Consider the following 26,049-nt stretch of genomic DNA (forward strand, 5'->3'; position numbering starts at 1 on the left):
AATTAAAGGGATATTCTGCCAGAAAAAAAGAACAACATGAAATCTAAAATCTAATTGGAAATCTAATATCTAAATTGTAGGGCATATTAATATTAGGTTGTTGTTTTCTGTTCATCTTTGTACAAGTGATGGCATCAATTTGAGTGTAACACAAATGATTAAATCCCATGATTTGATTTTGCGTGTGTGCGTGTGTGTGTGTGTGTGTGTGCGTGTGTGTGTGTGTTTGTTTACATGAGGAAAATGGATTAAGCCTTTAATTACCTTTGTTGTTTTCAAAAGGCGGATCTGAAATCCCAACATAAACAAAAGGGCAACCCTCCCACTGAAAACCAAAACACACCTTTCACTCTCAGACTGATTGACTGAGCGCTTGAGACACGGGCTGACAGTGTGTGACGGCTAAAAGTGAGTTTTACTGGATCTCAAGGCTGTAAATGGCTTATCGGTGTTGGCAACGGTTATAGAGTTTGAACTGAGCTGTGTGTTATTTATTGATGAAGGAAAACTATCTTCCTCCTAGACGAGAGAGTGTCTAGTTCTTAGCGATGTGCTGTTTTTTTTCCCCGTGCACCTCTTTGTCTCAGGGCTATTTGTGATGGTGGGATTCAGAAATACCGACTCAATCTACTGTTGCGCTTGCAGATCCGGAGTGATTTACAGTGTCAGCTAAATGCCTGAAAAGTAAATTTGCTTACCATCACCTTGAGTAGAGTACGTTCTTAGCGAGCATCTAACGGCTGCTGTGTCGGTTTAGCTTGGGCACTACATGGCACCAGTGTGCTAAAAGCTGTTTCAACACTATTAACCTGTTCTTCCCTTCATCATTACAAACGCAGATTGCACAGCCAAGCTTTGTTCAAACCCACAGAACTTTATTTAAAATTCTAGTCAAGATAACAAGTTTTCCACAGACACCAAATGTATCATACATTACAGGGAAATGTGTATAAAATGATGCACAAACATCTAGATTTTTTCCATTTGATGTAATGGTGCAGCCATAAAAACATGGCATCCTGTATTTGGATATTTCATTCAATATAAGCATCTAGAGCTTCAAGAAAGAGTTGGAACGAGCAGATACAGAATATGGATGTGATGTTGTTGTACAGTTAGGAAAAAAATAACTTTCTAACTTTGAAGCTGCTTAAGGGGAAATTTAAGGGTAAAGTCAGGGTACAAGGGGTTAAGGAGTGACAGTGCATTGTAGAAGTGCAAAATGTAAAATAACAGATAATCATGAAATACCCCTTTGACAATTTCACTGGACTGACCAAGTAAAAGTAATGTCTTGCCTAATATATTCAAATATTTCGAACATATTTCAAAATGTTGCCAAGTGTTTCTGCCGTACGTGCTTCGATTGAACTTGAAAAGCCGTAAGAGTAGCAAGATGTTTTTTTTTAATAGCGTGTTATGAATGATTTGTACACATATCGGGTATAAGGCCATCGGCAAGAGTTTGAGGCCGAGGAGATGAGAAGTGTTGCCTTCAGCGGGGATTGGGGGTTGGCAACTGCGACAAAATCAATTTGGAAAACATTTACATCTGGTTTGGTGAAATGTTTTCGAATCCCCATTGGCTTGCACGAGCAAACGGTCTCCTGTCTCCTGCAGAAAGCCGGTATCTTCTAAATAAGTTTAGCTTTAGTAAAAGTAATGGAACAATTGGAGAGGAACTGAAGGGTGTAAATTGAGCAGCTTGCATGCAGTTTAAAGGAGAGGAATATTTTGGTTCCCCATTGACTTTGACTACCAAATGCAAACGGGACACAGCTGCCAATTTCTCAAGCACAACAACAACAGCATGAAAACATTTTGGACGTCTTGAAGAGAAGCTCGGTTTTGGGAAAAAAATAAAAAAGTTGGGAAAAAAACAATGGTTAGGGATCTTTTGCGGAGGCTTCTAAAAATGCCCCCGACCCGTTCCTTAACTGCAGTGCGTAGCAGCAAGCCCCTGTCAATATTTTCTAATTGGAATGAATCGAGGTAGAAAGTGGTAAAGGGCATGCGGTGTCTGTGTGTGTGTGTGTGTGTGTGTGTGTGTGTGTGTAGAGAGAGAGGGAAAAAGACAGAGCGAGATAGACAGAGAAGGAGAAGGACGGAGAGAACAAGAGAGAAAGAGATTAAGAGAAAGAGAAAGAGAGTTGCTATGCACAGGCTGAAACTTATACTGTGAAATCCAATAGTCAATATTTTGTCAGCGGCCTAATCTCCCATGTCTGGTAAGCGTGTGAGAATGCCATCTTGTATGATGTGCTGTGCTTGCTGTGTGTGTGTGTGTGTGTGCCTGTTTGTGTGTGTATTATGTGTACATGCCTCTTTTCTCCCTCTTAAGATGTCAGCTTTCTGTAGTAAGACAGCCAAGGCTTGTCATGGAGCCTTGCAAAGTGGTATGCCATTCCATGCATGATAATGGATTTTAACATGCATATCATTGTGCCATTTTAGATAATTAGGCCCATAAATGACTATATGCGGTAAATGTTGGAAGTATTATCATTGTAAAACGCTTTGATCTGTGTTGTGTGCGTGTGTGTGTGTTAGGATACACATGTAGATTATGGGCTGCTTCCCGCTGTTTGAGTCAGAAAGTGTTGGCCTAGTTCCCATCACTGGTTAACTAGCCATAACATGCCATCAGAGAGGCAGATGAGGAAAAGAGAGAGACAGGGAGAGAAAACAGAGAGAGAAGTGGAAAGGAGGGACCAAAAAAATTGAGAAAAGAAAGAAAAGAGGAACAAACAAGGTGAAACACCTAGTAATGCCTGACTTTTTGACAGATAAATTCAAAATAAATGTAATAATTTACTGATGTGCGACAAGCAGATTGGTATGAATTTCACCTCCTTGGTTCCATGTTTATTCTGTTTGCTGCTGTCTAGCTAACGCTTTAGTGTCTGTTTAGCAGATGGTATGCTAGCTCAGTGTGATCTAATAAAATTTTGTGAAATGAGCACAAAGTCTGAAACACAAATTTGCTGTGGACACGGATTATGTGAAGATTAGGGACGTCATTTTCACTATGGAGTAACAGTAACAGCTAACAGCTTGTGTTAAGGTTACGGTTAAGTTTAGGCAACTGTTTGATTAAGGTTAGGGGAAGGCTTTGGTCATGGTTAAATAAGAAAAACTTTTGCTAAAAATGTTAATTTGACTCGCAGTAGTAATCCTCTTTGTAAAAGTTGGGAATTGAACCCGGGTCGTCGGATTTGAAGGCAAACGCATTCGCCCATCCACCAGCCCGACCACAACGCCCTCATTCTCCACCGCGCTATTTCAACGTCAAACAACCCTTTCGTGGAGAGAACACGTGTTAGCCTACATGTATTTGCATTTTAACATTTCGTGCATATTTCACAAAATCAGCCTGTGCTAGCTTTTCATCGTGTGAAAAAATAAGGAAAAACTGCTAACGGTTTTCTCATTGCACTGCGGTAAATTGCCTCTACACATTTACCCCATCTCCACTGCCCCCCCAAACCTACTGCCTCTCTCTCTCTCTCAACTTCTACTTCCCTCTCTTTCCTCTCTCTCTCTCTCTCCATTGTATTCTTTCTCAAATCTCCACTGAAAGCCTGAATCTCCCCTGCCCTTCCACTGCCGCAAAGCCTCGAGAAGACGCCGCTGTACAGAGAGCAGGCTAATGTGCAGAGTTAGGACTCTTATTAAAGCGGTCTGGGGTGTAGAAGGCAGGCTAATGTGCAGAGTTAGGACTCTGATCAAGCCGGTCTAGAGCGTAGAAGACGAGCTAATGTTTAGCGTTGTCTGGCCGATTAAAGCATAGCAAACAAGTGATTGCTATGCAGCTCTGCTCCTCGCCGCTAACTCGTACACAAGGCCTCTCTCTGTTCCCTCTCTCCACGTCTCTCCGTGTCGCTTTAATTCTCCATCTTCGCCCCTTTCCCTCGCTAATTCGCCCGACCTCTCCTTCTCTCCGATTCCCTCGAATTTCGCTCTCCCTCCCACCATCTCCCTTCGTCTCTGTCTATTCTCTCTGGCCATCCCTCCCTACTTGCTTGAATTTTCTATTTGCCGCAAACCCCTCACTTTTTTCCATCTCTTTCCCTTTTCTCCTTCTCCCTCTCGTTGCTTTCCACCTTCAGTGTCTGGCCCAAGCTGTCTCAATTTCTCTGCCTTTCTCTGTTTTTTTTTCTGTCTGTTTTTCCCCTGCCTGTACCGCTCTCTTCTTTCCCTCTCCAAATGAAACACCGTCCCTCTCTTTCCCTCCCCCTCTCTCTCTCTCTCTCTCTCTCTCCATCCCTCTAAGACGGTCCCAGCTCTCACAGTGTCCCTCTCTCAGTTACCGTGCCGACAGCCCAAATTCAATTACTGCAGACGGTGCGATAATCCCAGGCCATTGATTGGTCACTGCAGTCCCCCGTTAAATGAACACAGTGGGGAGGACACAGGGAGGAAAGAAGAGAGAGAGAGAGAGAGGGATAATGCACTGAAAATATCAGCTTTTTTAAAATGCTTTGAGAAGGAAGGAAGGCGGGGAGGAAGGAGGGAAGGAAGGAGGGAAGGAAGGGGACATTCAAGACATAGGTTAATGAAATGGAAAAAAAATGTATCCCACTGTTTTTACCCCATAAGGCCCCTGGTATCCTCCTCAGGCTCAAGCTAAAACAAACAACTTTACCCTTAAAAGCCCAGTCCATAATCCCAATGTAATCACTTGGGCAGCCCCACCACCGATAACCAAAACATGAGACTGACGACAGATATATATATGTTGTTTTTTCTCCCAAATGAGTTAACTGGACTCCACATCAAAGAACTACCAGTATATGATGCTGAACATTAGCTTTAAATGTAATTTGAAAGCTGTAAGAAGTTTGCTTATATCTGCAATGTTTGCAAAATTAAAAAGAGGGAAGCAGATCTGCATTCTGAGTCATGATGGCCTATGATAAATTCAAATACACTTATTTTCTATCTTCTAGTCAAACTCTTCAAAGGTCAAAAAAAACAGTCACTAAATGGGGCTTTAATTCAGTTTTAGTCGAACATTAATGCTTTTCAGTAAGTATGCCTCAATGTCATCAGTGTGCTGCAGGAAGTGGATAAAGCTGCACACAAGAGAGAGATATTAAAAGCCGATTAATATAGACATGAGTCAGATTTCCATCACCGACACAAAGTGGGAAAACGATACCTATTAGGATATCTGCAGAAAAGTTTTCTCACCCTATAGGCTTTATATGGAGCACAGATGGGAAGGGTGGAGGGGCGTCATGGCAGATAGATGCAAAGATGCCAAGAATTAAATGTACAGAACTGAAAAGAGACAAACTGCCACTAGATTGCTAGCATGTTTTTTTTTATAGAATTGCATTTTATAGTTACATTCCAATATGCTCATTAATATGTTTTGGGAAAATTGCTTAATCTTAAATTTATGAGTGAATGTTAGTTAAAAAACAAAGATGATTCTGTCTTTAAAAAGAAGACTGCTGTGTATGCAAAGATCTTAAAGATACCTCATAACTTTACAATAATGTTGCTTATTTTCATGCTGTCAAACATTTTTGTAAATCTTTCTTCATCATCTTGTTATTGTTTTTGTCTTTTTAAGGTGAGATGTTTTTATAAGCCCCTCAGTGTCATACCTACTGCCTCACATGCAGTTTTTTTTTCCGCCCCAATGTTTTTCATCATTTATGCAAATAAAACTAAAACTACACCAATCTGGTAGCATGTGTGCACAAAAAGTCAAGTCAAGTTTATTTGTAAGCCCTTAAGTTACAGTCTCAAAGCGCTTCACTACGCCCACATTATGAAAATAATAAATGAAAACAAAACCCCGCAACCTTAGACCCTCGCTGAGAACAAGGAAAAACTCCCACGAAAAAGAAAAAGAAGGAAGTCAGTGACGCATCATTTCCGCTCCGCTCTTATAACTTCTTACCCACTTCTTCTAACTCCGCCCACAGGCCAGGATGAGAGAGAGAGAGAGAGAGAGAGAGAGAGAGAGAGAGAGAGAGAGAGAGAGAGAGAGAGAGAGAGAGGACAGGGCTTGGGATCTGAGGAAAGCAGACTATTCAGCTGGTGGTTTAATTGACGGTTACAAATATGAATCTGCTGCTCGGTGACATTATTGAACATGTAGGCAATCCATCGATCGTATTCCAATGACTGGCTCAATCAGCGTTCAACATTCTTCCGGTTCAATAGGTTACAAAGATCAGTGGATTTACATCAATGCTGAAAGCACAGAGTCACACGAGGTTGACTACCAGTTAAAGTTAAAGCTCCAAACCAGAATATTTGGACCATGGGAATTTTAATCAGTTTATATGAAAAATAAGCTTTTTTCACCTGTCTAACCTAAAATATATTCGCATTTCAGTCAATTTAAAGAATATTTAGTTTAGTTAAAAGGATCAAACCATTTACAGCCACAGAAAGCATGTACAACTCATGTCTGCTTTTTAACATATTGTCAGTCTTTGTAGAAATAGTTTGGTTAATCTATTTTATAATGAGAAATTGACTGGAAAAATACTTTGTGTCTGTCTAGCATCTTTTTTTGAGCTTGGATGTGTGCGGTTTTCTCTCTGGTGTCCAATGAATCATACAGTAAAGATGGTACCAGCCAAACTGAGGCTTAAACACCCTTAGTCATAACTTGTACTATCCAAAATAGCTCTACACACTCTAACACACACACACACACACACACACACACACACACACACACACAAAGACACGCACACATCCATCTGCATGCACACATCCTATAGCCCCATACACAGACTTGCACACACAAAGCATGCATGCACACAAACATTCACTTGCTCTCTCTCTCTCTGTCTCTCTCTCTCTCTCTCTCTCGCTCTCTCTCACACACACACATACACAGACACACACACACAGACACACACACTTGTCTAAAATAGTGCAGTATGCGGCGCTGCCTGTGTGCCTGCAGTATAAGGCGTTAATAGTTTATAAGTGAGCAGTGACATCACCGAGGCTAAGAGGGGAAAGGATCTCTCTCTCTCTCTCTCTCTCTCTCTCTCTCTCTCTCTCTCTCTCTCTCTCTCTCTCTCTCTCTCGCTCTCTCTCTCTCTCTCTCTCCACTCCTTCTCTCTATCATATTTCTCTCTTCCTCTCTCATTCCGTTACTTCCTTTATGTCAATGCTTTTCTTTTCCAACCTCTCTCAGTCTTTCTTTCTGTTAAGATTGATTTTGAGCTTGTGTTTCTTGTTGGCTGTTGTTTTTAAGTGTGTGCCTCTGTGTGTGTCTATGTCCTGTATGAACGTCTGCATATTTGTGGATGTGCGTGCGTGTGTGTGTGTGTGTGTGTGCATCCTGTGGGTGGCCAAGCAGACAGTGAATATTCCCTTACTGTTTGGGGTTTGTGGGTCAGGCTGTACAACAAAACAGAATCGTCTTTCGACTCTATGCTACTTAGAACTGCTGCCTCAGCTAAATGGTTAAAACATGAAACTGCAGGTTTTTCATAGCGGGCTCCACACACAGCTTTACTTCTCCACACTATACATACACTGTTTCAACGTGAACAGGTCTTCATAACACTGATTCATGTAATCGCCTACTGAGGGACGGGGATCGATTAAAGGTTACAGAGGAGCGAGTTTGTGGCCCAATGGTTGCTGGTCTGAATCCTGGCTGGGAAAACCTGGGTGGGGAAAAAACCTGCAATAAGCGATTTCAGACCCTGTAACGTCCTGAAACTACCGCGAGCTACGTGGAGATTTCCGTGAGACGTAATGATCAGAATCAGAATCAGAATCAGAAATACTTTATTGATCCCCGAGGGGAAATTGGGTTTCGTTGCAGTTGCTCACATTCTAGAAGAGAAATATATATAGGCATTGAGAAATTATAAGAAAAATAGAAATAAGAAAAAAAAATATGTAAAATATGTGCATTATACTTTACATATTTTTATATTTATTTTCTTATTTCTATTTTGTAACGTCCTGAAACTACCATGAGCCACGTGGAGATTTCCGTGAGACGTAATGATATAAACAAATCTTCGCCTCTTTTCTAAAGTTTGTTGTCAAATTCAGCCCGAGTCGTAGCTTTTCCTTTAAAAAAAAAAAAAAAAAACTAGCTCGTCTCCTCCCTCATTGTTTGCGGTGCTCTCCCCCTCCCATCCCTGAAAAAAATACTAATAATGGCGGAATCGATGAAGCGAGCGAGTAAACATGTTCAACTAGTAAACTTGCTGCCTACCTCTTCACTTCATCATTGTGGGACATGTAACCTTCAGCGGGAGAAAAATCTGGCAAAGCGAGACTGGTAACCGCCGATATTTCTCCATAGGTACGTTTATTTTAGCCATTAGCCTTTATGCACGGTTTGTCCTTGAGGGCTTCCGTAGCCCAGTAGCTTTGCTGTGTGTTTACAAAATGTGTTGTGGTTTCTGTCACCCTCTAGTGGTCGGAAAATCGCTTAGTGTAGCTTTAAAGCATAACTCTGGTCATTTTTGATCTGAACCCTATTTTCCCATCATTTCCCATCATACCGATCGATTCTGACCAAAATCTTGTCAGTTGCTTCCCTATAGAACTATCTACATCTTGCTTGCCAGGATGATCTCCAGTACAGTCCAATAGAGTCAATGGCACGTATTTTTCAAGATATTAATGCTCACTCTGTAATAAAACATGTATATATTTTATTTTCAGTTTTTGACCTGGCAGCTTTCACTATTTATTTTGCATTACTTACTACACTGGGGTGCATTCAGACAGGCAGCCGCAGCCGGCCATCAAAGAAGAGCTACAGCAATGGTCAAGATAGCATCAAAACTGCATGAGAAAGGCAAGACTTTGGATCATTTTCATTTACATCATTTTGTCAGCATGTCTCATTACAGAGCGGGTGATCAGTGTGTTGAAAAAGACATGCTTTGGGTGCTTTTGGGATTTTTAGAGTGTCCATCGGCCCTAGTACAGACTGTATCGGACAGCCGCACCCAGGCAAGCAGTCAGAATCGATCGGTATGATGGAAAAAGATTGGAAAATAAGATCTAGGTCAAAACGGCTGGAGTTATGCTTTAACAACCTATCGAGATGCCCTTGAGAAATGTGCTTAACCCCCAGCTGCTCCAGAGAAGCCGCTCAGTGGCCGACAGCAGAAGACTGCGGTTGCACTGGGAAGCTTCCCGGTGTGCGAGTGTGTAACTGTATGAATGTAAAGCAGGGTGCTGCTAAAAAAGAGCATGAGCGCTCACTAAACCTTCCCTGGATAAATAAAAGGTTAAAAAAATTTGGCCTGGGAAACTATCCCAGGCCAAACTTTGTCTGCAGTGAAATTTTTGTGTGGAACAGTTTTATCCTTTCCCAGCACCGGTGAGAAAGGTAAATGTGCATATAAGCTTTAAAAAAAAACACCATGAAACTCTTCTGTCTTTGAAGAAGACTGGAAAAAAATCAATTCCTCGACCCTCTGTTTGTTCTCAGCCTCGCCTCGTTGTCCCTCGCACCTGCAGGCTTCTTCATGGAGTCTGGCAGGGAAGATAATCTCACCGTGAGATACCGAGGGTCTGCTGATGTTTACGGGCTGTAGACTCCTACAAGTCGTTGTGCGTTAATAATTTAAACTACAGTATATACAGAGAATGACTCATTTATCGAATTTAATTTTAGTCTGTCTATATACCAGACACCCTGCAATGAGGCGGGGGTGTGGTTGTTTTTGTGTTCATCAAGAATACCCTCTAATTAAATTTGACAACCTGCCCTTTATCTTAATCTAATTATGTCATTTCACATCCAAAGTAACAAAGGCATGAATGTCTGAATGTTGATTGTTAGCTATTATCTTTCGTCTGTTCAATGTCCTGCACTGTCCCCTTGCACTGAATGTGAGTTAATGTGAATCAATGGTTGTCAATCATGTGCCATCAACACTGTAGAGTCTGCTTTTCATTCCAGCTAAACACTAAAGAAGCTGATTTCACTGATGAGCTCCCCGTTCTTTGTTAGAAAGTGTTCCAAGATGTGAAATCAACTGGTTTGGTGTTTATTTGGAGAGAAAAAAAACTCTGCACCAACGCCACAAAGACAAATTTGTGTACAAAAAGTGATTGAAGTTCAAGTTCAATCAAGTTCAATATCTTTATTGTCCCAAAGGGGAATTGGTTATGCAGTCAGGTAAACACAAAGGTAAAACTGACATGGAACGAACACTGTAGTTATAAACTAAACATATAAAACACATCCCTAAAATGAGGTCATTTATCATTCATAAAACAGTGCAAAAAAGCAAAAGAGCAACATTTTGAGCCAGTTAAATGAGCAGGATCTGATTCAGAACAGTATGGATGGAGCCAAAACATCAAATAAATAAATTAACAAACAAATAAATACATAAACAAACAAATAAATAAAAACTAGTAATGTGTTGCTCTCTGAATGCTTTTGTCAGACAAAGATGGAGGGAGTCATAAACTGTTTCACCTGGCTGAAATGATGATGAGATTTATTTTTTTGTTCCTCTTTTTTCTCATTGGTTGGGAGATATTTTAAATATGACTTTTAATCAGCCAATCAGCTTTCAGAAAGAAGGGTCTTCCAAATTCCCCCCACCCTCTACCCCCCTTCCTCTCTTCTCATTGGCTGGCTATGAGATTCTAAATCTGCTCCGGCAACGGTTGGAAGCCGCTCTCAGCCAATGAGAGGAGAGCAACTGTTGCATTCGTCTTCTCTCCTGGGCTTCCTTTGCGGGAGGCTCTCAGTCTGGATCTTACTCTGAAGCAGTCTACAATCCAACAAAACCAACACCTTTATTAAAGAACAAATGAGCTATTTATACCTTTCCTGCATAATTCCGTATCATACTGCTAAAATTACTCAGCAGAAGAGCTTTTATAAGCACAAAGCCTGTCAGAAACATTTAACATCTATATGAATTCCTCACACCGTGACAGAAAATCACTATAATGTTCCTATAATATTCCTATAGGGACTTGTACTGTGTGTCTATAGTAGTCAAAAGGGAGTTTTCGAGTGACCTTATCGTACTTTATGGTATTTCTTATCACAAGCATATAATATTACTATAGAGACTTATAGTTTTCCCTTGATATTGGTAGAAAAATGTATTATAGGATAACAAGAATTCTTTTTTTTTTTTTTTTCGTAAGGATAGCCTATAGCCTCCCCGGATATAAATAAAATGAACATCTCGGTCTGGGGAAGAGAAAGTGAGAGAGAGAGAGAGAGAGAGAGAGAGAGAGAGAGAAAGAGAGGGGGGAGAGAGAGAGAGAGAGAGAGAGAGAGGGTTACTCTAGTTTCCAACGCCCTCCATCGGCAGCGACATCACACACACACACACACACACACACACACGCACGTACAGACACACACACTCCCTCTCCCTCTCTCTCTCCCCCCCCTCTCTCTCTCTCTCTCTCTCTCTCTCTCGCGCTGCTGCCGCTGTGCGCCCGCTCAGTCTCCCTCACACCGCTTCCGAGGCTCTTGGAGGGAGGACGGATAAACGGCACAGACGGTACCGGATTTCATACCTGGAGCAGGGAGGGATGCTACGGTGATTTCCCTCTTTCTCTCCCTTCACCACCCCTCCTCTCACTCTTCATCACTCCATCTCGGAACCTTACCAAGGCGCACAATTGCTCTGTCTTTCTTTTTTGTTTTTTTTGTATCTGTCTCTTTCCTCTCTTTTTTCTTTTAACCAGCCTGTTTGGTTGGTTGGCTGGTTTGGCTTTCCTCTGCGCTCCAACGGATAAAAAGAGAGGAGAAAGAACATTTTGGGATTTTGGGGGACCGACTTGGCTCTGCTTTGCCTTTTTTTTAACCCCCCTTACCCTCCTCTCCACACACACAGACAGAGACAAACTGGGGTTTAAATCAGTGGATGTGTTGGTCATCTGAAAAAAAAAAAAAAAAAAAAAGAAATACTATTTGACAGAAGTCGCCGTCTTCTGCTGGCTTGTATGTATTGGGGGACTTTCCTTGGAGAGAAAGGCTGCGCACGGAGTCTCTCAGCTCCGAGGTAAGGACCGTTTGAGTTACACCTCGGATATTTTCCCGTTATCTCAACATAATCCCATTCACCTCATCCCCCTCCTGCCCCTTTATCTCTCTCTCTCTCTCTCTCTCTCTCTCTCTCTCTCTCTCTCTCTCTCTCTCTCTCTCTCTCTCTCTCTCTCTCTCAGTTATCTTGCGTGTTTTGCCTCTCTCTGCCCGTGCGTCTCTTTCTGCAGTGGGCTTACTGAGCGTAAAAAGGCGAGAGAGGGAGAGAGGGGAGATGTTTCGGTTCCTGGGATGCTGGGGAGATTCTGCCTCGGTCCTGGATCCTGGATGGATCCAAACATTGTCTTGTTACACAAACACTGCACTCAAGAATGACAAAACTGGTCGTTCTGAGAGGATTGCATACTTCGTTTTGATTAAGCAAGCCAAGGAATAGGCTTAGATAATATAAAATCCCATATAGCCTATACGCGTATAGCGATGGGCACAAAATATAAGGACTTGGATGTGTTTGTTGTGCTGCTGGCTGTAACAGTGCCGACTTTCTTCCATCCTCTGTGCCTCTGGGATAACGGTTGGATTCATGCGGTTTTTCACATAACACAGCCTATATTTTTTCCACGTTTCCAAAGCTGTTTGCAGGATCTACGTGTGTGTGCCTGCACATTTGCGCGCGTGCGGCGTGTGCATTTGTGTGTGCGCGCGTGCCCGTATCCGTGCGCATGCATGTCTGTGTGTGTGTGCGTGTGTCTGGCCACGTATAGCGGCTAATCTCGGTGTATCGTTCGCTGTCTCGGTGCCTCCCGGCAGCTCCGCGTAACGGCGACGCACAACTTTCTCTGGATCACCAGCAGCCCGTATATGTGTGCGTGTGTGTGTTTGTGTGTGTGTCGGGACAAAAACACATCATGCAGTGACAGAAAAATCGCTATAATCGCACAGGGATGCATTGCCTTGCGAATTATACTTTTTTTGGAGCCATCTCCATTTATTTGGCTTACATTTCTTCCAGCTTTCCCCCCATTTCCAATCTCCCATTCAGTCTACTTTATTTTACGCATGCATTCACCTATTCTTTCTTTCTTTCTTTCTTTCTTTCTTTCTTTCTTTCTTTCTTTCTCTCTCTCTCTCCCCTTTTTCGTGCCTCACTGTCATAGCTGCGTGTCTGCTCAGTCTTTGCCCGTTTTCCCATATAGCCTGATCTTTTTCCAGGCAGAACCCCATCATTATGGGCTTGTGGAATTAATATGTTGGACTGCGAATCCCAAACGACTTCGCACCGCTTTAGTATTCAGTCCATTTGAATACTAAAACGAGAGCTGCGTCTTTGCCCTTTTCGTGTGCGCCAGTGCCGTTGGAAACTGCCTTTAGGCTCATTCAGCACTCAATTATGTTCGTGCGTTTGGATTGCAGTTCTTCTAGGTGCGGGTTTGAGTTTTATGTTTGATAGGACATCTACTGAAACTGAAGATCTGTGCCTGCCGTTTGCGTCTGTGTGTGTGTCTGATATGAATAATTCTGGATGGATGTAGTATGATTGCTGCTGTGTCGTTTTCAGCGGAGAGAAAGTGAGATATCGGTGTATAATTTGGGCAGCTGCAATTCCGCTGCGTTTTCAATGGGAGAGAGAGAGAGAGAGAGAGAGAGAGAGAGAGAGAGGAGAGAGAGAGAGAGAGAGAGAGAGAGAGAGAGAGAGAGAGAGAGTCGCGTTGACTGTAGGCTATTCAGTCTTTGGTATTCATGGCACAGCACAAGATTGCTGCTTTCAAGCAGGCAATAATCTCTCTCCCTCTCACTCTCCATCTCTCTCTCTCTCTCCCTCTCTCTCTCTCTCTCTCTCTCTCTCTCTCTCTCTCTCTCTCTCTCTCTCTCTCTCTCTCTCTCTCTCTCTCCCCCACACTGTTGCGCTATGAAATATCCCCTCCTCTCTCCCTCTTCCCCCCTTTGCATTTCATTCCCCTCTGTCTCCCTCTGCTCCTCTCTTCCTATTCCCCTCTCTCTCTCTCTCTCTCTCTCTCTCTCTCTCTCTCTCTCTCTCTCTCTCTCTCTGTCTGCACTTCAGTCTTGTGGGAGCCATTGAGAAAATCATTTGCTGTTGTTGTGTTTTATTGAATAGGGGGGTTCTACCAGCCGGGGCTTGGCTGGTTTGCCGGCTAGTTTCTTACACTGGCATTTAAGAAAAAGGGCTGCAGCCAACAAGGCAGAGAGAGAGAGAGAGAGAGGGAGGGAGAGAGAGAGAGAGAGAGAGAATATCCTTTCAGAGGATATTACCTCCAAGTGTGTTCAATAAAAAGGGTTTGTAACTTGGTGTGTTGCTTTCACAGAGGGAAAAAGCTATTTTGACTCTCCTGTAGTGTTCTCTCCTTTGACTCTCCTTTTACATGTGGTTTCCCTCCACGCTTCCTCATTATGTGGTTACTTTTGAAAACCCTTGATCCCATTCTAGCGCTTAGCAGTTTATTTTTGCCCTTTGCATTGGTTAATTAGCCTAACAGTCCAGTCCACATCGCAGAGGAGAATAACAAAAAAAAATAATGGCACTTTTTTTTCTAGCTCTTGGTGTTGCATTGCTGCCTCTTGTATTTGTCTCATGACTCGGCTTAACATCACAGACTTCTCACAGTTGCTTCCTAAAAGGTGTTTGGTAAATGGCACGTCAGTTTTTTAAGATGTGTGTGTTTGGATCTTAGCCTAATCCACTAATTGATTCTTCTAGTTATTTCAGTCATGTGTTGTCTTATTCAGAGAAGGACAGCAGAGGAGAGGAAAGGAGGAGGGGGAGAGGAGAGGAGAGGAAGCAGGAGAGGAAGCAGGAGAGGAGATTGGAGGAGCGGAGCGAGGAAGAAAGCAGCACAAATCCTATCAGGCTGCGAGGAGGAGGAGCAGGAGAAAAAGAGAGGAGATAAGGGGAGGAGGGAGGGGGGAGAGTGGAGAGGAGATGAGGTGCAGAGAGGAGGACAGAGGAGAGGAGGAACAACGGAGGGCAGGAGAGCGGAGAAGACAGGAGCATGACTCCTATCAGGAGACGAGGGGGAGGCGGGGGAGGAGGGCAGCGGAGTATTTCGTCTCGCTCCTTTATGGGAGTCGCTGCCGTCTGAGACGACTGCTGAAACGAGACCTGCAGCTAGAAAACTAGCTGCCTTCACTGAGCTGTCACAGGAACAAACACATTTGCCTTTTTTATATCCACAAAACTATGGTTTTATGTCTGCTGAGGAAAAAAAAAAAAATGGCAGTGTACTTTAAAAAGCAGAAGAGAGAAACACACAGAGTTCCCTTTTGCCAATACACCCACATCTGCTGTACCTATTCTTTGCGCTATTTAGGGTGAGCCGTATGCAGAAACCTGGCTTGGATGACAGATGAAAGGGGAGTGGGTGAGATGTCAGATTTTCCACTGATGTTCAGCCAAGAAATCGCACAGAAACTGACACAGAAATGGAGTCAGTTTTGGTGATTTCGCCTAAGGGATTTTAAAGCTCAGGCAATGGAAATATCCTGCTCCAGGTCTTCCTTTCCTTATTGTTTGTAAAGATACGGTTAGACCTGGGAAACAGACTTGTATTTAACTCCACCGGGCAGCAAACACAGACGCAAAGAAACAAGCGGACTTTTTTTATGTGACTCTGTGAAGCGATAGTGCCACCTGCTCTGTTTGTGAAGTAGACTGAGCAGCTGAATCCGGGTCAAAGCTATGATCCTTTATTGATTTCACCTATTAAATCTACTTCAGTTAATGGTTCCTCTTCGTCTCTCGTTTTTCTTGCTGCTCCTCTCTTCCTCTTTCTTTGCCTTTCTCTCTGTGTTTCTCATTCGAGTGAGTGCAGGCTGAAAGAGGGATTGATTGGGATAGATAGATAGATAGATAGATAGATAGATAGATAGATAGATAGATAGATAGACAGACATATAGATAGATAGATAGGATGTGCTTATACCCCCAATTCTGACTCCCATTGGCCTGTGATCTTAAAGGGATGAGACATTTTCAAATATTTATTTTATTTTATTTAGATTTACTTGAGGTGTGCAGGAGATCCATGTTTGAATTTTGAGGAAAACTAACTCGCCTATTGGAATGAGTTTAAAGGGAACTGACGGCAAACACTGCTGACGTAGCTCGCCAGGGAGAGAGAGAGAGAGAGAGAGAGAGAGAGGGATTAATTTATTACACTGTAATCGTTATATTTATATTTAATTAGGTGCCAGCTGCTCATTCTCATAAGCCTCAGCATTGTAAACTCTCTTCTTTGAAACCGCTAAAGAGACAGTGAGAAGGAAAGAAAGAGGGGAAGAGAGAGAGAAAGAGATGTAAGGGAAGATGAAGAGAGAGACAGGGGATTCAATAAATAGACGAAAAGATAGGTAAAGAGGGGGAATGCAGGGAAAAGGGGAGAGAGAGAGAGAGAGAGAAAGAGAAGTGCTGGACCTTTTCTAGGTGACGATAGAGGGAGCTGTTGGGCTTTGCTGCGACAAAGACCGCTCTGTTCTGCTCTCTCTCTTTTTTTCGCTCTTTCTCTCCTTCTCTCTCTCTCTCTCTCTATTTCCCCTTCTCTCTCACACACTCTTCCCCTATGTGTCTTTCTCTCTCTCTCGTTCCCTATCTCTCTCTGTCTCTCTCTCTCCGAGGGCCACTCAGAGAGATGGAGAGGTAGTCAGGCTCCCCAGGGACACAGGATTCAATCTACACACACACACACACACACACACACACACACACACACACACACAGACACACACACACACACACACAGTCTGTCTGGATAAGCATGTCCACCGTGACTGGCTTCTGTTACCTTCAGATTCACATTACCTCCCGGAGAGAGAGAGAGAGAGAAAGAGAGTGTAGAGAGAGAGAGAGTGAGTGTGTGTGTGTGTGTGTGTGTGTGTGTGTGTGTGTGTGTGGGGAGAGGGGGGTTTCAAGACAGATTGAGGGAGAAATGAGTTTGTTTCTCCCTTTTGCCTTTGCGCTGTTTTGTTTTTCTTTCCTCCAGTCCCTCGTTTCCAGCGGTTCGATAGAAAGCAGTCAGTCTCTAACGGACAACAGAAACATTAGTTAGACCGACTCTCTCTCTCTCTCTCTCTCTCTCTCTCTCTCTCTCTCCCCTTCTTCCACTCTCCTGTGTTTTCCTTTGTCCGCTCGTCTTTATTTTCACGTGCCCCTCTCCCTGTCGATTTAAGCCCAAAAGTGGAAAGACGACATGATGGGAAGCTCCGTAGATGTTACACTGATGTATCGCTTCCAGTGGCAGCGGGATTAGAAATCTAATCTCCCATCTCAACCAGATTATATGACGGAGCCAGTAATTAGTGTGTTTGACCTCAAATCCGTTCAGTTGCCCTGTAGAGGGAAAAAAAGGCTGATTTGTCCACATTTAACAAGGGGGTAGGGTGGGTGGGGAAATGATTTCTTGGATATGGTCTATGTGTTGTCGCCTCACAGCAAGAAGGTTCATGTTTTTCCCGTGTTTGTGCTATGTTTCCTGCTGCAGTGTTCTTCCACAGTCCAAAGACATGTAAATCACATGGATTGGAGACTCTAAATCGCCCGTAGGTGTGAATGTGAGTGATTGTCTGTCTGTGTTGGCCCAGTGATGGACAGGCGGCCTGTCCAGGGAGTTTCCCTGCCTTCCACCTAATTTATGTTGGAATAGGCTCCAGGAGTGAGCAACTAGAGAAAATGAGATAATGAAAACAGTTGGTCTTGTAATGGCAACAGGCATAGAAACAAACTGGTAGCAGCATGGTCCATGTAAAGCTCTGATGCGTGCTGTCCTGTCTTTTTATAGGGGGGAAAGTCACATCAAACTCTGAAATTTGGCAATTTAGGGTCGCCTTGCCGACTGGCATACATGACTTAAGACCTTTCCCGAATCATTTGAGTCCACTCATCGGCATACATGCAATCCACCACACAGCAGTTTTATAACCTTCATTTAGTTAGGCACGCCAATTAAGAACAAAATCTTATTTGCAATGAGGCCTTTTGCCTCTTGATGGGGAACTGGGGGAAAGGGAAAACAGAAAAAAAAAAGCAGAAAACAGGAGACAAGAAGGCTAGTAGTTTGCAGAAGGCAACAGAAAACATCATAAAAACAGTAACATTGAATAAGACAGTAAAGTAGGACAGATGTAAGATAGACATTAAGAACTTGGAGACAGCATAACAAATGACACCAGCGACAACAAGGACACAGCTAAAAGCAATTAAAACGTGACAAAAACATACGGCAGCACAACAACACACACGCCCAATAAGTTGATTTTCACTGCTTGTTCTCACCTTCCATGGTGTGTCTCAGTGGAAGAAGACAAAAGAGTGGCAGGTGAACCGGTGCCGCTGGGTGGATGGGATTGTACGGCAGCAGGAATGTCGAGTCAGCATGGGATCCTGGAGCGATAAGGGTACCGCAGCCGGAATGTGTTGGTTTTAAACATTAAAGACCCCACGAAACGGCATCTTTACTTCCTTGATTTGACGCATTTCCTTTTGAAACAGGAAGTTGGGGCGGGACGTAACGCAGTGAGGGAACATTCAAACTTCTGAACCAGTTGAATGAGTCAGGGAGAGAAATTTATACTTACGCCTACAAGTGCAGCATGAGGTCGCCATGAAAGATACTCTGTTTTCCAGGAAGTAAAAATAATGGGAGTTAATATCAATTGTTCTCCAATAGCAGCTGAATATTTTCATTTTGTTAGCTTGACCTTTCCTCCCACACACACAGAGAGAACAGAGAGAGTGGAGGCTTGACTTGGATTTATTGCCAGACGATGACTGGTGTTAGATGCCGCGGTGTAATTGTGATAACAGCGGAGCATGGATCAATGTTAACTCAGGATTAATGGGCGATTTCATTGATTTCACTATTGATGATCAGAAGCCGGCGTTGACAGGGGTATTGATCGGATCAGAATGAGAATTGATCGCTCCGAACAGAGAACGGTATTGATCACCGCACCTTGTGTGTGTGTGTGTGTGTGTGTGTGTGTGTGTGTGCCTAGGCTTTTTCAGCCCCCTATGCATGCCTGCAAGTATGTGCAAAAAGGCAAATGTAATATTAATGCATTAGTGCGTGTGGGTTAAATGTGTATATGCAATCCTGTATGTCAAGGTGGATATTTTTGTGTACTTGTGCATGTGTGTGTGTGTGTGTGTGTGTGTGTGTGTGTGTATGAGAGCATGTCTGTGTAATTCAGTGTAATTAGTTTTCTGTGACAGTCGTTAGGATGCAGTCAGGTGGTTTTTGCTCTCATGACGCCAGTCACATGATGACAGAATGAAAAGCAGGGTTGTTTTTAGGTACGATCTAAATGGCATTTCTGCTTTATTAGACAGTATTCAGTAGGGAAACATGGGAGAAAGAGAGAGAGAGAGAGAGAGAGAGAGAGAGAGAGAGAGAAGGGATATGTGATGAAGATCATGAGTAAAGTTCAACTTGCATACGAACAAAGGGGCTTTTTTCTTTGCATTTTGCCGTCATGGAGTTTAACTGTCTAAAAATGTCGTAAATTGGGGTCAGTGAGAACAATTTTCACGTTTGCTTTAATGCTAATTAATAATTTGAGGCTGAAAAGGCTTCTGGTTGGAGAGTTTTTCTAAGAAGTAGAGTGAGAGAATGAAAGAAAGATGGAGAGAAGGAAGGAGAGGCTAGTTGCTGTGTGTGGGTCAAGGAGAGATTTAATGAGTCGTTTGCTTCTCATTATTCAGAATAATAATTAACTGTGTGTGTGTGTGTGTGTGTGTGTGTGTAGCCACCACAGAGGCGGTCATTCATAGCTGTCTCGCCTCGCTCTCCATCTCCTTCTATTGTCTTTCTCCTATCTTCCTCTTCCCATTTTCTTCCTCATTCTCAGTCTCTTTCTGTCTGCCTCTGTCCCTCTCCTCTATTTCTCATTCTTTCTCTCCATCACCTCTCTCTCTTCCTCTTTCTGTCTCTGTCATTTCACACTGCTAAGCTCTGCAATATGGAACCACACACACACACACTCTCTCTCTCTCTCTCACACACACAGGTACGCGTATGTGTTTGCAGACAGTGTGTTGTTGATTATCATAATTAACACGGTTATGTTAATTGTAGGGAGTTAATTTTGCTGATGGAACACATTTGTAAAGGTGAACTCTATGGACAGACGGTTATGGCCTCAAGGTACAGCGTGCGTATGTGTGTACAAGTAGCGTGTGTGTGTGTGTGTGTGTGTGTGCGTGTGTCTCGGTGTGTTTCTGTGTGTATATTTGTATGTTTGAAAGAGTGTGTGTGCGTGCCTGTGTGCACCTTTCTGTGTTTTTCCGTCCATGTTAGCAGCTGACAGGTCGGCCTGCGAGCATGTGTGTATAACCTATAAACAGAACTCATATTCCGGCGCACGTGCTGACCCAGACACACACACTCATGCTGAAACCAGAGGCTTAGCACCCGGTCGTAAGGCCAAAACACACACACACACACACACACACACACACACACAGACAGACAGCCGCAGCGGTCAGCCAAAACAGCAAAATGCTGCATAGGGCTTATCTGATTATGAGCAGGGTTAGATAGAGGACTCTGCATCAAATGGATGGATGGATGGATGGATGGATAGAGAGACAAGCAGATAGACTGATGGATAGTTGGAGAAAGACTGAGGAGAAAGAGAGAAGAGAGGGAGACATGGTAGATGGAGGATAGAAGTAGATAGCTGGGTAGATGGAAGTTAATGGGAGAAGACATCAGACGTTTTGTGGTTTCCCTGTCTTTAGAGCAAAGAGAAGCTATGAAAAGATCCGATCTTTGCCGCAAATAGTTGAAAATCAGATTCTGTTTGTTTTCTCCATGTTCAGACAGCCAGGAGAAGAGCAGCGCTGCACCACAAAGAGTTAAAAAATCAAGCGTATTTTTGCTTTTATAAAGGCAGTCTATCACACTGTGGATATCAGCATCCCTTGGATAAATATGAGAAGAGGCTTTTTAGTCACACATATCCTCATGTTTCAAAGTGTGTGTGTGTGTGTAGGTGTGTGTGTGTGTGTGTGTGTGTGTGTGTGTGTGTGTGTGTGTGTGTGTGTGTGTGTCTAGCAGTAACCAGTCAGCAGCGTTGGCAAGGTCTGTTCCTGATGTCAAAGTAACGCTTTGATCACACTGGGATTTATCTAGCGCTTCTCGTCTTCTCCTCTCCTCTCCTCTCCTCTCCTCTCCTCTCCTCTCCTCCTCTCCTCCTCTCCTCTCCTCTCTCCTCTCCTCTCCTCTCCTCTCCTCTCCTCTCCTCTCCTCCCCACTCCTCTCCTCTCCTCTCTCCTCTTCTCTCCTCTCCTCTCCTCTCCTCCCCACTCCTCTCCTCTCTTCCTTTCTCCTCCGTCTCCTCCCCTCTCTTGTATTTTCCCTCCTCCCCTCCTCTCTTCTCTGCTCTCCTCTCAACGTATGGAGGCTGTTTGGCAAATCACTTTCCCACCCTTTAGGATGTATCTCCACCTTTTGAAATGTTTCAATGTGGCCTATAGAGATACTGTATAGATCTAACCTCTAATACATGTTATATAGAGATGTACCAATAGATTTTCTTGGTGTGGAGATACAGAAGGTTAAGTAATTCAGACTCAAACATGCGGTGCTTGAAAACTCTACTTTTTTTTTTTTTTTTTAAATCCACCCATCTTATCTCAGCCTAAATCACAAAGTGTGGTTGCAACAGAGAGGAGCGCACAGTTTATTGATGTCACATTACAGGATTTCTGGGTATTGAAGTCCAAACAGTTACCTCTCTCTGCTGTTTGAGGCTGCTAACGTAATTGCCAAGCTTTAAAGGAATGCACCTAGGTTTTGGGGAGACTTGGCCTGTTAGCCAACTTACCCATGAAGTAGTGAGAATAAAGGCACCAAAATCATCCATGTGTCCCTGGTAGATTATTTTGCTCGATGCTAATACTTCAGCATCGTACACAAGGTCGAGTGATTGTGAGAAAATGAGAATTTGTAGCAGATCTAAAGCCAAATGGTAAGTATTATTATAAGAAGTGAAGGTGGTGGGCGATGGGAGACGGATGAATCTGTGGCTGCTCTCCTGAAATAGTTACAAAAATAAACCTGGCTACATCCACCTACGCTGAATTAATGATATGTCGGGTTTTTTTTTAAATTCAGGCATCTACAGGCCATATGATGAAGACTGGCCTTTAATAAAAAGTTTGTCGTGTTTTTTGCACTTCCAGTTTTTTATTACTAAAAGGTCAGTCTTCTTACTTTAGATAAAGCTAGCTAGGAGCGCCAGAACGAATGATCCACCGTCTGTGTTCTCATCACTTCACGAGTAAGTTTACCAATCTCCTAAAAACTTGGTGTGTTCCTTTTAGAACAGAGTTATCGATTCATTTCTACAGATATGAACGTGCGCTCTAACAGATAATACCGTGTCTGGCTTCTGCGTACGTTCACACACTCTGTTGTGTTTTCAGGGAAGAAGCCTTGAGGTTATATAACCGCTGTCTTAGACCTGCACACAACACATGTACACACACACACACACACACACACACACACACACGCAAGACGCGACGATAGCATAATGGCAGATGATGCCTCACTTACATACACATGCACAGAGAGAGAGAGAAGGAGAGCGAGAGAGAGACCAATGCACATAGATACAAACACACACACACACACACACACACACACACACGGCCTGTTGTTCTGTTTCTAAGAGACAGAGCATTACTGCATGCTTGACCTCTTTGCCATAATATCCTCTCACTCTCCATTTGCTTCTCTCTCTCTCTCTGTATGTGCATTTTCTCTCTGCCTCTTTCTTCCTTTTCTCACTCTTTCTCATGCTCTCTCTCTCTCCCTTTCTCTCCCTCTACCTCTCTCCCTCTACTTCTCTCTCTCTCTCTCTCTCCATGCTTTATGGACCATGACACTTCTATTCCCTCAATAACAGTGTAATATGATTGAATACGACTGCTGCTTCTTCATTGGACAGTATTAATTTCACTTATTTCCATGTGAACGGTTTGAGTCCAGTATATATATTTTTTTTTCTTTGCCCGCTGTGTGCCTTAATCCCTGACCATGACTCAGAGATTTACTGTATATAGGAGCGTTTATATAGCAACCTCTCTCTCTCTCTCTTTCTCTCTCTCTCTCCGTCTTTAATTCCTAGCGTTTTCCTGTCTTTCATTCTCTTTGAGACTTTATGCCTTCATGCTTGTTTCTGTCTCTTTCTTTCTCCCTATGTTCTGTCTGTCTTCTTCTCCTTTCTCTCTAAGTCTCTTTTTTCTCTTTCTATCTCTGCCTCTCTCTCTCTCTCTCTCTCTCTCTCTCTCTCTCTCTCTCTCTCTCTCTCTCTCTCTCTCCCTCTTTCTGTCTGTCTCTTTAGGTTTCAGTTGCAGCTGTGACTGCGTTGACCTTTGCAGTGAAAGCAGATGCAGTGAACGACAGAGATAGCCTCCTCTAAGATTGGCTAATTGTTATTTTGCTATAGAAGGTCTTAGCTATATATAGGGAGGTGGAGGGCCTGGCTGTGGGAGCCGGATGCAGCCCAGATCCTCCGCTGTCCAGCCACTGAGACATGTACGCAGGGCTTTCCGTTCCAAAATGCCGGTAAACCAGTTTGGAAAGGAAACCTGAAAGCCACCTGAAATCCAGCAGTCAATATTTCAAAAACACGGATGATTCTATCCTTAACATGACTAATTTGCAAGCAAAGGTCTTAAGATAAGGTCAATTTTGGTGAATATCGGACTTTGGAATGAAGCTCTTCACATAGAGCCTACACACACGCACACACAAACACACACACATGCACACACTAGATAACAATTCACTGTAAAAAATGTTGACTTTTTATCTTGATGCTTTGGCAACCCTGTTATCATGTTTCATGCCAATAAAGCGTGTTAAATTGAATTGACAGGTTGCAGTTGTTGTAATTATATTTATAACTGTCGATGCTAAGCCTCTTCTTTACATTGCTTACCATTGGGAATTGGACGTTTACATGGATGTGTTATTTACTGTACTGTGTAGCGCCAGAGGTTGTCATCGCAATTCATTCGACAATATGTATAGATAATCCTATTTGAGTTATTTTTAAATCTGGTGATGTAACAGTCGCCTGGAGCCGCTTTCATACAGTATGTGTGTTTTCAGTGTTTATATGTAGTGACATCAAATTTGTCACAGCGATGTTTATTTTTATTGTGATGTTATGAAAGCAAGTGCCATCAACATTGTTTATATTCTAGTGGCAAGGTTGAATAAGCAAGGTCACTGTGTGTGTGTATGCATGCGTGTGTGCGGGTTTACATGCGAGTAGTAAGGTTGAACAAGCAAGGTCAATGTGTGTGTGTGTGTGTGTGTGTGTGTGTGTGTGCTTCGCCATAACAACAGAGCAAGGTCATTTCAGGCAGTGTGTGTGTGTGTGTGTGTGTGTGGGTGTGTGCGATGGTGTGCCTCAGCTTTAGGTCAGATATGCAAGGTCACCCTGGGCTGTGTGTGTAAGTGTGAGGGTGTGTGTGTGTGTCTGTGTGTGCGTAAGCGTGCATACGCTCTTGTGCTTCTATCTTTATGAGGACCAGATGTCCTCACAAGCATAGAAAAACAAGGAAAATCCTCCAAAGTCAAGACAAGGTGCTAGTTTTCAGTTTAGCTCTTGGGGTTAGAGTCAGAAACAGGAGAAGGTTGGGGTTAAGGTGAAAGTTAAGGGGTTTGGAAACAAATGCAGTCAATGGAAAGTCCTCACAAGTATAGCCATACAAATGTGTGTGTGTGTTTGTGTGTGTATGGGCAGGCTGGGGTAAATAGATCACCACTTGTCTAGACAGCTGTTTTGACCTTTTTATATAAGAAAATAGTACTGATGTTTTATTCACTGAGCACGCTAATATTTTATTCAACAAGGCAACACACCAACCTTTAAGAATGGTTCAGAGCAATAAGGGCCAGGTGTGTCACCAGGTTTCACTAACTGGGTTAAAGGAAATATATCAAACAAAATATATTGCTGTGACATTACACATTACTCTCATGTCTGGCTGTTTCCATTCCCCCTTTATACTTTAGGTATTTATCCAAAGCGACTTCCATTGAGTGAGCAGGAAGAGGTTCGGTGTCTTGCTCAAGGATACTGCTGAAAAACATCAACTCTCACTGCAGACTTTAGTTTTAAGGTTATGTTCTAGACAGACTCTATGCCAGGGGTTCTCAAAGTGAAGTCTGGGGCCCCTCAAAGGGACCAGCGAGTTCCCGAAAATATGAAGAATGCATTTCCTTTTTAAGCTATTTCCCAAGCGCAGAGAACATGGGTGTTCTGTTCATAGATGTCACTCTCCAAACTGTTTCACCCCCAGCTCTTGGCACTTAAGTAGCATTATGTGATCAATCAAATCAAAAAAAAAAAAAAAAGGGCAAATCATTTTTCCAGATGGTTGTCCTCACTCAAACATGCATCAATTTGGGGGGTCTTTGGCAGGGAGAAACTTTGGGAACCATTTTTGGAAGCTTCTGGAGATATGTGATGTATTTGTGGGTCTTTGGCAAGGGGAAAAGTTTGGGAACCAGCATCGCATGTAGGCTTGTTGAGATATTTGATCGCCCGCTGGGCCAAGAACAACAAGGGGCTCTCTGTGTCAACCTGGAGAAAGGAAGGGAGGGGGGGAGGAAGAGAGAGGGAGGGGTTTGGCTTGGGTTGCTATCAAGTACCCAGTGCGTGCACGTAATGGTCTGGAGCAGGAGGGATGAAGGGAAAAGAGAAAAGGGGGGAGGGAGAGAGAGAGAGGAGGAGGAGGGAGGGAGGAGGAGATCAGTTTGCAGGGAGGATGTTTCAGCACAATGACCCGTGTGTCCTCCAGTTTGTCATTGAGGTGAGTGTTTGTCGGGTGGTTTGGGTTTAGGGGGGGGTTGGGGTGAGTTGGAGGGGTAATTAGGGTCATTACACATGCATGGTTGGTGTAATGGCCCGCGACATTGCTAATCAATTCCTCCCTCCCACCTCCGTGCCCCCTCTCCCATCCCCATGGGTTCTATAACTTTTTCATCTTAAAAGTCTCATTCCAAAATGAGATATCGACCACTTGAAGAAAA

The 26,049-nt window shown here is 43.3% G+C and overlaps 1 protein-coding gene across 2 annotated transcripts in view; it reads left to right on the forward strand.

Moving 5' to 3' along the window:
- Positions 1-11,466: 11,466 nt before the first annotated feature.
- The window catches only part of cdh11 (cadherin 11, type 2, OB-cadherin (osteoblast)), a 104,339-nt gene continuing 89,756 nt past the window's right edge, over positions 11,467-26,049 (forward strand). The window contains exon 1 of one of the 2 annotated variants that reach the window (XM_071911717.2): positions 11,467-11,537. The gene's annotated coding sequence lies outside the window, so the exon portion shown is untranslated. Of the gene's footprint in view, positions 12,003-26,049 lie in introns of both variants that reach the window. The other variant, XM_071911716.2, reaches the window with a different exon arrangement.

This window comes from Centroberyx gerrardi, chromosome 15 (genome assembly GCF_048128805.1).
Source record: "Centroberyx gerrardi isolate f3 chromosome 15, fCenGer3.hap1.cur.20231027, whole genome shotgun sequence".
NCBI lineage: Eukaryota > Metazoa > Chordata > Actinopteri > Beryciformes > Berycidae > Centroberyx > Centroberyx gerrardi.